The sequence below is a fragment of the Chinchilla lanigera genome, unplaced genomic scaffold (genome assembly GCF_000276665.1).
Source record: "Chinchilla lanigera isolate Chin_1 unplaced genomic scaffold, ChiLan1.0 scaffold00034, whole genome shotgun sequence".
Lineage (NCBI taxonomy): Eukaryota > Metazoa > Chordata > Mammalia > Rodentia > Chinchillidae > Chinchilla > Chinchilla lanigera.
In genome coordinates, this window is record NW_004955435.1 from 7,333,011 (window position 1) to 7,345,135 (window position 12,125).

The 12,125-nt window shown below is 37.7% G+C and overlaps 1 long non-coding RNA gene across 1 annotated transcript in view; it reads right to left on the bottom strand.

Annotated features, from left to right (window-relative positions):
* Nucleotides 1–3,777, bottom strand: part of LOC102011037 — a 10,926-nt gene extending 7,149 nt beyond the window's left edge. Inside the window, exon 1 of the long non-coding RNA XR_261667.2 lies at nucleotides 3,643–3,777. This is a non-coding gene — a long non-coding RNA (uncharacterized LOC102011037). The remainder of the gene's footprint in view (nucleotides 1–3,642) is intronic.
* Between the last annotated feature and the right edge of the window lie 8,348 nt (nucleotides 3,778–12,125).

The window sequence follows — 12,125 nt, forward strand, 5'->3', positions numbered from 1 at the left end:
CTCTCTTTCTTTGAGACAGGGTTTATGTAGTCCAGGCTGATCTTGAACTCATTATGTAGCCAAGGCTGACCTCAAATAGGCAGTGATCTTCCTGTCTCAGCCTTCCAGCTGCTAGGATTACAGGTGTGCACCGCCAGGCCTGGCCCAGACCTTTTGAAGTCGGTAGAGGAAAGACATTTTTCTCCCCAGTGATCCCAGGGTGTGTGTACTGTTATTCTTCCTGACACTAAAATGAATAGTGCTACAAAGTGTTCCAAAATACATGAAAATGCTAGCTCCATACATGTGCTTTAGTCCTTAGCTTATGAACATATGGAAATGTCTTTTGCCTGTATGACTCTCTTTGTAGCGAATTTTATCATAACAATTATGGATAATGTGTAATTAGACCACATCTCAGCTGCTTCTAGATAGTATATTTGTATGCACAGCTATTACAAATTAGGACAAACATGCCAAATGAGCACAAGAAAAATTTATTATGTACTTAATTTTATAAATGCCACTGAAACATTTTTTTCTAAAATGAGGCAATGTCTGTGTCTAAAAAATTCTCAGCAAAATTGAAACACCAAATTATATGCTTGCACTCAGCAGAATTTGTATTTACAGTTGCTTATCAATCAGAATAACGGTATGAACTAACTGTCTTCCATATCGCCTTTCATTTTAGGTGCAAAATTTTTGTTGAACTGCAAATAACAGATTACCTCTTTATCATCTTAACAAACTATTTTGCAGTCCTTAGGTCAGGGATCATTTCTTATTCATATTGGATCACCCCTCCCTCACCATTTCTTTGTTAAATGCCAACAGAAAGTATCTCTAGGGATTGAATTACATTCCTTTGAAATCCATGTATTCAAGACATCACCCCAGGTAAATCAGACTGTGAATATCTCTAAAGGTCGGGCCTTGACAGACGTGACTGAGATAAAAAGAGGTCATTGGCCTCTTAAGGCGTGCCTGATGCAAATTGACTGCTATTCTTCTTAAAAGAGGAAATCTGAAAAAGAACCAGCGATGCTCTTTTACCGAGGAAAGGGTGTGGGAGAGTACAGAGAGAAGGTAACAATTTGCAAGCCGAGAAGGGAGGCCTCAGAAAAAAGGCAAAACTGCTGACACCTCGATTGCAGACTTCCAGTCTCAGAGACGTGAGGAAGTAGATCTCTCTTCTTACCCCAAGCAGTGCACGGTATTTTGTACTGGGGAGCCAAGCCAACAGTGTTCAGGACTAAAGTGCTCTGTGCAAGGGGAGTTAAGGAAATAAGAGGTGTAGTAAACAGTGTCTCAAAAGCCTAGGAACTCATTTCCAGGCAGTGAAAACACAAAAGGGAATTTAGGACAGAAAGAATTGTTTGCAAAGGTGGATGAATTTTATTTATTTATTCTTCAAATATTTGTTGAGCCTATCATACAATTTAGATGGTTGAAATACAATAAGATGTGAAAATGTATATACTCCCAGCACTCATGAAGTTTACAGTTTAGGGAAATTAGAATTTATAGATAAGACATTCCCAGAAATTGTTCTTATAAACTGAAAAGAGTGAATAAAGAAAAATAAATATAATAGGGAATGAACACCTTCTCCTGAGATGATCAAAACCTTTAAAAATTCTGATTTATCTTCACTACTGACTCAGCACTGATAAATTTTAAAAAATGTACTAGTGTTCCTAAGGCTTAAAATATGTATTTTAATCTAATCTCTAATTACAAATAATGCTCCACTGTTTGATGTACTGAATAAACTACTTACAATTAAACTAATTTTTCACTTATGCCATTGTAGTTGAAAATTTTATTTTAAAACATTTTAAATGTATATTATTTGTGTTTTACACATTGTGTGTAAATTTTGTAATATGTCATTAATTTTGCTTTAGAGTTGCTTTATAACAATTAAGTATAAGAAAAATAAATTCCTTATAATTTTCTTACTTATGCTTTAGTCATAAACTTTTGTTGTATGTTTATATTTTTCTTTTTTTTCTTTTTTTCTTCTGTAGTAATGATGAATGGACTCAGAGCCTTTGCAATAAACTTCAAAGTCCTTTTTATTTATGTTTTGGGACAAGGTTTTGCTAATTGGACTAGGCTGGACTTCAACTTGTGATCTTCCTCAGCATTCCAAAGAGATTATGGTGTTAATTTCAAGTACTTGCTTTTCCTTCCATATTCTCTAATGAAATATCTCCCCCTGCCTTTTGTTCAATTTTAAATTATTTTTTATTCCATTACCGTTGAATTTTTAAGCCCTGTAAGTAATCTAGATTTAGTCTTTTGTTGAATATATGACTTAAAATATTATTTCTCCCACTTTGTAGTTTGTCTCTTTAGCTTTCTAGAGTCTTTCCTAAAGCAAAGGGTTTTATTTTTTCTGAGGTCCAGTTTTTCATTCTGGGGAGTTTTTGTTCGTGTTTTGCATCATCTTGCATTTTTGTATCATGTTGAAGAACTTGACATATAGCCTTAGATTTCAAAGATCAGCTGTTATCCTTTCTTTTTATTTAAACTATAGTTAACGATCCATGTGGAACTAATTTTGTATAGTTTGTTCATTTGTTTCTTTGGTTTTTTGCCTATGAACATCCATTTGCTTCAGAATGACAAAAAGAATCTTCCCTCCACTGGATTCTACAGCTCTGTCAATAATCCACTGGACATGTTGTGTCTGTTTTTAAATTCTCTATTCTTTTCCACTCACCTTTTTGTCTATTCTTCTGCCATTACTGTACAACGTTGATTATCTATATGAAGACCAACAATCGGAGAGAACAGGTCTTCAACTTTATTGTTTTTTAAAATTATTTTAGCCATTTTTGTCACTTTGGTTTCACATATTTTAGAATAATCTTGTGTGCATATGAAAAGAAAATGTTTTGCTTTGTAATATGAATTGAAGTAGATCTATAAATAACTTTTGGGACAATTGGAAGTCTTACTATGTTCAAACTCCCATCCTTGAACAGAGTATTACTCTTCATTTTCATAGATCTCTGATTTCTTTCATCAGTTTTGTGTCATTTTCAACTTATAAGACCTGTGGATATGTTGTTATATTATTTTGTTCAATTTATTGAGTTTTAAATGATATTGTACTTATAATTCTACTGTACATATATCCATTCCTAGTATGAAGCACTGAAGGTAATTTCTGTTTTAACCTTGTTGCCGTCAACCTTGCTAAATGCCCTCATAGTTCAAGGATTTTTATTTTGTTGATGATGTTGAAATTTCTACAGTGATCTTGTCTGCAAATAGGAACAGCTTCCTTTTCAACATCTGTCTCTGTATCTGTGGGTTTCTACTGGATTATTGTCAAATTTAGTCTGGCGTGAACTCACTTTGAGTTGATTACATTCCACAAAGACATGATTTCCAGATAAGGACATACTCTGAGGTTCCAAGTGAACTTGATTTTTGGGGAGACACTAGTCAACCTGAAATTCTTTCTCCCACAAAAAATACAGCCATGAAGCTGAAGAAGCTGACAAATCAGAATGCCAACTGTCATAAACATAAAAGCTTCCTAAAAAGGTTCTATGTATCAAAAGAGCCAAGAAAGGAGAAGCCTAACAGTACAAACAACTTTTTGACAATACCTAATTGACTCCAACCGACAAGGTATATCCTTACCCGCTGAGACCACTGACAGTAAGAAAGTCTCCAGGAGCAACATAAATTTCCACTCTGTGAAGGGTAATCAGGGACCAGAAGCTCTGCTGGTGTAATGTCTGAGACTTAGGACTTTTACTGGTGGATGATCGGCTCTTCCAACTGGTATCCATGACAACCAATGGGAAATTGAACTCCCACTCCCAGTTGCTAGGGAGTAGTAAGGCACCCGTCCCTCTCCACAGGAGTGATGTCAGAGGCCTAGTATGATGTCAGAGCTTTCATGTTTGCCCCATTTTAATTAAGTCACCTCCAATGTAGTATCGATATAGGAGACAGGATGTAGAAAAGCTGGCTAGGGTTATGAGCAGAACCTGTCAGTTACAAGACCCCAGGGCAAAGTCAAGCCCCTACCAGATGTGTGTGGCATGAAGGAAGGCCAGATGTCAAGGGGAGCAACTATGGCGAGTTCCCTGAGAAGCCTGCCCCAGGTTTCTCAAACAAAGCATGTACATTTATTTTTGCTTTTACATTCTTTTTCCCTTTGTTTGGGCCAAGTTTGCTCTGCAGAGCTGGTTTCTTCCATATGCATTCACCCAACACTTTCTTTTTTTTTTTTTTAAAGAGAAAAAAAGTTAAAATTTCAAAACAATAGGAGGGTAACAATGGTGAATGTATTGTGTATTGTTATGTTTAAATTAGTTAGAGTACCAGATATCAGCATTTAATTGTCCAAACAGTATTAGCACAAACCCTTCTTTTCAATGAACTAAGACAAATTAGTAGTATATCTTATATATACATATCTTATTTTTTCTTCTTGCTTTTTCTCTCCTTCAATTTTCCATTCCCCACCCCAGTTTCTCTTTGCTTTTGAAGTTTCTTCTCAATATACAATATATATTGTACATTTTGGGTCTTATTTACTCTTTCAGCTTCTCACACTAGGGAGACACTATGATGTTTACACATGTGCATCAATTTTATTTCACTTATGAGTGTGGTCTTGAGTTGAATTCATTTACCTCTAAAAGTCTATAGTTTATCCTTCTTTATGACTGAGTAGTACTGCATTGTATGAAAAGACCATATCTTTTAATCCATTCCATGGCTGATGGGCATTTGGGTTATTTCCAATATCTAGCAATTATAAATTGTGCTGCTATAAATGTGGGTGCACATATATTGCTGGGTTACAATGTTTTTAATTCTTCTTAAAGATACTCAGAAGGGAAATAGCTCAGTCAAAGGAAATCTCCAACTGTAGTTTTTTGAGGAATCTCCACACTGATTTCCACAGCAGTCACATCAGTCTACATTCCTGCCAACAGCTATTCCAACATTTGTTATTGGCTGATTTCTTCTTCTCTGCGCATTTCAGCTGGGAACTGTGGCGGTGTGGGCCAAGCACAGACTCGAACCCATGGGTCCAGCAGCTCCCGGAGAACTTGCTTTCTCTGCACAGAGCGTGCGGGGCTCTATTGGTTGATTTCTTGACGATAGCCATTCTTTCTGGGATGAGACGGAATGTCAATATTATTGTGATTTGCATCTCTGAAGTGACTGGTGACGTTGAACATTTTTTCACATATTTATTTGCTGTTTGAATGTCAGGCAGGCGCTTTTGCCGCTGAGCTAAATCCCCAGCCCCTTGGATGCTCATTTTTGGATTGGATATTTAAATTTGGGAGGTCTGGTTTTTTTGTTTGTTTGTTTGTTTTTTAGTTCTTTATACATTCTGCATTTTAATTCTTTGTCTGAGGAACATCTGGCAAATATTTTTCACCACATTGTAGGTTGTCTCTTCATGCTGTGGGTGGTTTCTCTTGCTGTGCAAAAGCATTTTAATAAGATAAGATCCCAGTTGTTGATTCTTTGTGCTAGTTCCTGTGTGATCAGGGTTTTTATTCATGAAGTCTTTGCTTACATCAATGTCTTCAAGAGTTTTGCGTGTAGTATCTTGAGGCAGATTTAATGTTTCTGTTTTCATATTTAGATCTTTGATCCATTTTGAATTTAGTTTAGTACATGGTGAAAGATATGGGTCCTATCTTAGTCTTTAGCATGTGCAGAGGCAGTTTTTCCAGGACCATTTATTAAGGAGGTTGTCTTTCTTCCAGTGAATGTGTTTGGCACCTTCACCAAAGATAAGGTGCTGGGTATGTCTGGAGTTGTTTCTGCTTCTTCTAATCTGGCCCAGTGATTTTCACATCTGTTTTTTGTTTTTTGTTTTTTTGTTTTCCAGTACCATGCTGTTTTTATTACTGTAGCTTTATATTATAATTTCAAGTCAGGGATTGTGATGCCCCTTGCCTTGCATTTGTTGCCCAGAATTTCCTTTGCTATTCTAGGTCTCTTTTGATTCCAAATGAATTTAGGAATGTTTTCTCTAATTCTGCAAGATATGCTATTTGAATTTTGGTTGGAATTCCATTAAATCTGCGTAAAAGTTTTGGAGGTATGGCCATTTTCATCATATTGGTTCTTCCTCTGCATGAACAAAAGGTAACTTTCCATTGTCTGATATCCACTTCAATCTCCGTTTTCAGAGTACTATAGTTTTCAATGTAGAGGACTTTTGCATCCTTAGTTAGATTGATTCCTAAGTACTTCATTTTTTTGGATGCTATCGTGAAAGGTATTGTTTCTCTAATTTCTCTCAGTGAGCTTGTTATTTGTGCACAGAACAGTTATTGAGTTTCGAGTGTCGACTTTGTCTCTAGCTATGCTACTGAATCTGTTTATTAAATATAGCAATTTTTTAGTGGAGTTTTGGGATCTTCTATGTAGAAAATCATGTCATCTGTAAATAATGATTATTTAACTTCTTCCTTTCCTATCATTATTCCTTTTATTTCTTTCTCTTGTCTAATTGCTGTAGCTAAATTTTCAGGACTATGTGGAATAAGAGTGGAGACAGTGGAATCCTTGTTTTTTTCCTGATTTTAGACTGAAAAATTTCCATTTTGTCCGTTTAGTATGATGTTGGCTGTTGGTTTGTCACAGATGGCTTTTATCAGATGGAGATAAAGACTATCTACTCCAACTTTCTGTAGGATTTTTATCATGAATGGGTGTGGGACTTTGTCAAAAGCTTTTCCTGCATGTATTGAGATAATCATAGCATTGTTGTTCTTGGCTCTGTTAATATGATGTGTTGCATTTATTGATTTATGTATGTTGAGCCATTCCTGCATTCCTGGGATGAATCCTACTTAGTGTATATTCTCTTCAGGATTTGCTGCATTCTGTTTGGCAGTGTCTTATTGAGGATTTCTGCATCTAAGTTCATTAGGGAGATTAGACTGTAATTCTTTTTCTTAGTTGGGTCCTTCTCCAGTACTGGTATCAAGGTAATGCTTGCTTTCAGGAATGAAATAGGGAGTATTGCTTCTTTTTCAATTTCATTAAAGAGCTTAAGGAGTAGTGGTGTGAGGTCTTCTCTAAATTTCTTGTAGAATTCAGCAATAAATCTTCCAGGGCCATCTGACACTTTCCAAATAAACATTTGGTGCCAGTTTTGTCTTTTCTCTCTAATTGTTGGAGGCAAGAAGGACCTGGAATGCTTTTGATTCACGAACCACCTTGATGACAGTACCCGATAACAGTGTCAGTGGAGGCCATGGTAGAGAGAGGAGCTCTCCCCCAAAGCCCTATAACCCAACAGATATGCCTTCTTCTTTTTAGCTTTTACAAATTTCACGTGTCTATTTAAAACAACAAATAAAAAGTACAGGACTGTCTGGTTTTACCAAGTGGGATAAATGGGGGAGGTACATTACTCCATCTTTCTTGTAGCAGAAGTTGGCAAAATTTATATTAAGAAGATTTTTAGAAGTTTTCGAGTTGAAATTCCTTTTTGACATGTAGAAAACTCCTTAAAAGAGTCCTAATAAAAATAAGTAAGTAAATTAAAAATATAGTGACCTAGATGTAGCATCACTTCGAGACCTTCAACACAGGTGACAGAGCGGGGCATGGGTTAGAGTACAGGGCATAATCCTTAGCAAAGTTCAAGCCGCTCAGTTTCCAAGCTTAACCTTAGTGATGGAAAGGTCAGTGAGAACAAAGTCCAGGCACCTGTCTCTAGATTACACCAGAATTTACACAGGAAACAAGGGGAGTAAATGTCCAGATTTAAATCTCTGAGGTTTCTGTATAAACCTCAATGAATTTAAAATTTACATGGACTTAATCAAAGCGTAAAAAAATACTTACTCAGTAATATTATGAAGCACTCCAAAGAGGGCAGTCTCAGATTACCCTTACACACGGAAATCACTTGGATCCTTCATGATGTCGTTTTCTGTCTGGAGTACAAACACGTCTTTCCTTCTTCCTACACATCTGATGTGGAACTGACTAAATCAGAGATCATTTCATTTGCAAAATACACTCATGTTTCTAGTGTCATTGTCACAAGCATCCAAGCAGAAAGTAGTGTAGATGAACACTTTCGCTCTGGTGAGATCTTACTGGGTTCTTGGCTGCCTTTTCTATTCTTGTTAACGATTCAAGCTATCCCACAGTATAGCCTGTCTCATCTGCTTGCTAATTTTCCCCCTCTTTGGGGAGAGATTTAACTCCCGTAGAAGCTGGCTGATCCGCCACAATTGTATTGAACTTTTATTTCTCACAGATAGCTGCTTTCTTCTGGAGAGCAAGTTTCCTCTCTGATCAATACTTTCTACTCTTCATTCTGCCTTCTTTCTTCTTTAACCAGGATATCACTCATTTTTTTCAGGGCCCTAAGAAGCAAGCAACATGAAGCCAGTGAGATATAAGCAGAGCTGCAGGAAGTGCTGGAGATCACAAGAAGTTTGATAATTAATGCCACATCTGGAAGATGAAGTGGAAGCTTATTTTCATTTTACCAGATACTCCCGCCTTCTAAAAAAAAAGAGAGGAATTCTGGGTTTTTAAAGGGTAGAAACTAATTAAAAACTAAGACAACAACAACAAAAAAGAGTATATGATGCCAATGTAATCGAGGCCAAATAACAGAGATCTGAAAGCCAGATTAGTTGGTTGGCCCCCAGTTAGGATTTCTGCTACAAGGTTTTAAAAGATTTCCTTAGGAGGTATTAGAGGTTATCATGCAAACAGGCCTCCAGGGGCTCACATTAATATCCTCTAGGTGGCTTTGGAGATCAAGCCAATCGAAGGCCCTTTAATGGGAGAATCATGTCTCATGTGCTTGTTGGCTCCATCTGGCAAACAGCTCCCCTTGGCTCAAAGAACCGTTGTCCAGCTGACTGCTGGCAGTCGGGCAGGTTCCCCCCAAAGAGCAGGACACAGGATATCTCCCTGCAGCCCTCTGTCCGAGGGATGAGTCTGTCTCTATTGAGCAGTTTATTATGCCACAAGCTGGCGTATTGCTGTGCAGCTGCCTCTGCGGTGGCAGCTGAGCGCATCTGTCACACAGAATCTGCAGACATCAATACTATTGTTATCTCGGGCACTGGGATTTTATCTTCCTCAGTACTTTATTTACTTCATTGAACAATATTGAATTTCTTCTGCCTGAGTTGGGTTGTGAGTCCAAATCATCAGCAGGTGCCTTAAATTGTTCTCTTGGTGATTGCGTGCTTCTATTTCTGGTAGGGTTTTTATCTCGGAAGTACTGCCTTGGACTCTCGGTTTCGGTGGTCAGACCTGTTTCCTCTCCACCGCAGAAGTTTAAGCAAGTCTCCAAGGCATGGCTTCCTCTCTCCTTCCTTGTTGCTAACAGGTCAAGCCAGAGTGGACAGCAGCTTGCACAAAATGCTGTGTGCTTCCTAGACAAGTTCAGAACAACGCCAGGGAGCTTTCTGGTGTGAGAAGAGAAGAGCAGGAGGAAGAAGCCTTTCTAGCCAGACTTCCAAACGAGCAATAGCAAAGGACGTGAATGCTGCTTGGCCTTTCTATCTACCAGGAGGTTTTCCTCCCAGATTCATAAATTAATTACTGTTCTCCATTTATTTCATATACTTTCTCTCTCCCTGTCATGGAGATGGAATATTCCTATCCAAGGTGTGGTCTCAGATTAAATGTCATTTGCTCACAAATGTTTTCCTGCATTCCCAATTAACAGCCCTTGTTATGGATAATCTCAGGGCTTTCTACGTTGCTCATAATAAGATTCATTCTTTTTTGTTGTCGTTATTATTGCCATTACCATTTTTTATTGTTTTTTAAAAATTCTGTTACTATATGGCCCAACTTAAAGTTCAGAAGTCAGAGACTCCTGCCTCGTGTACCACTGCAACCTCAGAAGAAATACCTGCCTGTATGTTTCACCGAACCCATGGCTCGTGCATACAGCCTTGTTTGTATTCAAGTTTTTGCTTTGTATGGTTCATTAGGACGTACTGCCCATCTTCCGGACACTGTGACATTGCATACAGAGTGAAGCAGCCCATTTTGCTCTCCAAGTTCAATCCTTACTGCTCCTCCCAGTCATCTTTTCGCTTTCCTGCAGCTGTTGTTTCCTCGCCTCCTTCAGATCAAAGGTATAAAGTAGGGAACAGAATTCGTTTACTGCTCAATGGTTTGATCTGCAGAGCTTGACACTGGGAAAACGTTTTTTATTTTATATCCTGGGAATGTGAGGCCCTTGAATTCTAAATTCCTAGCAATTCAAAGTTTTTCACTAAGAACAGAGATTCTCTGATTAATAGTCATGATTCTTTCATCAAGTCTGCAAATCAAATAATAATAAATACTTATTTAACTCCACATCTGTTTGCTGGTGCTGCTGCAAGAAGGAATCACTGACTCTGAGGCTTAAACTACAGGAAACAACTGTCTCGTGGTGCCAGAGGACAGGAGGTCAAACTGAGATGTTCACAGAGTTGTTTGCTTTTGAGAACAAGCTGAGATCTCTTTTCTGCCTCTCCTTTCATCTTACAGCTGTCTTCTTTCAACACATTATAAAAATTCTATCTCCAAATAAAGTCACATCTGGAATTTAATCTATAGTGTACTTGTCATGTACTTGTATATTAGACTACAAGGGGTACCCATTTTTACTTTGATTGGTAGACCAAACTACCATTCATTAAAGAGAGAATATGATACAAACAGCTATATAATTTAGAATTGAAACTGTATGGGACTAATGTTTATATTGTAGGGGTTCAAGATAAAAATACTAAAGTAGACTGGAGTGATCCCAAAACATTAGAGACTAATGAATGCAAGAATGTAACTGATTTTAATAAAAGTATAATTTGAATAAACATGAAAAATAGAAAAAAGCACTTAAGGTATAAGTTAGGAGTGACACCATAAGCATGCATGAATAAAAATGCTGAGCATATTCCTGTCAGAGGGAGCAGGTAATCTGGCTCAGGGAGAGGAAGCACAGTAAGAGAAAAAGAGAAATTTTAATCCCATGAAAAATGAAGGTTAGATGGGATGCAAGCAGTTTTTGTATTTAAAACCTTGGGAGCAGAGTTAATACGTGCTCACAATGTGTAATAGAAAGTTTTGAGCAAAAATTGAGAGAGATTATGGGAGACACCAGAAGCATCACCATCTTTCACTCCTACAATCACACCCACCAAAACATGAATCCCCTGGTTTGCCACTTAGGAAGGGGGATCTTCCAGTGTATCTCCTGGCCCATGGCCTGCTTTGACCAACAGAATGTCTTCTGCTTAACAAACCAGTAGTTTGGTGTCCTAACCTGCTGGAAGATGAGAGAGCCGTGAAGGAAATCCAGGAGGAGCAAGGCCACTTGTGACAGCCCCTCCCTGGGAACCTACTAGTCTGTAGATGCATAACTGTGCCCAGCACAATCAACCTCATGTGGTCCAGCCCGGAGAAAAGCTTTCTCTTTAATCATCAACTCATGCACAAGAAAAGTACTTAATATTTACATTAATCGCCTTGGGTTTTAATCACCTTTGGGTTTGTCAGGTGTTATTTCAGTGGGAGAAGATAATACAAACTGTGACTTTCAAGTAGTTATAAGAAAATAAACCTGGCAGCGCTAGTAGCACAGACTCAAGTACCTGAATGTGAAAAGGACCAGGAGATGCACAACTGCCGTGGGCAGGAACAGTAAGGAATTGAACTAAGAAGGACCTCAAACTAGGATACTAATAATTGAGGTGGGGGCTGGGGATTTAGCTCAGCAGCACAGCGCCTGCCTGGCAAGTGCAAGGTTATGAGTTTGATTCCCAGTACTGGAAAAAAAACAAAAACAACAACAACAACAAAAAATAACTGAGGTGTGCAATGCTCAGATGAGGAGAAGCATTTTGACTAGAAAACTTGCAAACATTGTAAATAAAAATGAAGAGCATTAGAATAATTGAGGAATTCCTTGTTTTCCTAACAAATATTACAGATAAGCTTTGGTTTTTTAAAAATATTCTTAATGATACTTTTATGGCACAAGTGAGCATATTCCTTAAGTCATATTTTAATCAAGTTGTCAAAATATGTCTAATTGTTTGTCACCCTGAAGTCAGAAAACTCACAATCTATAAAACTTGTGGCATGGGTAGATGCCAATG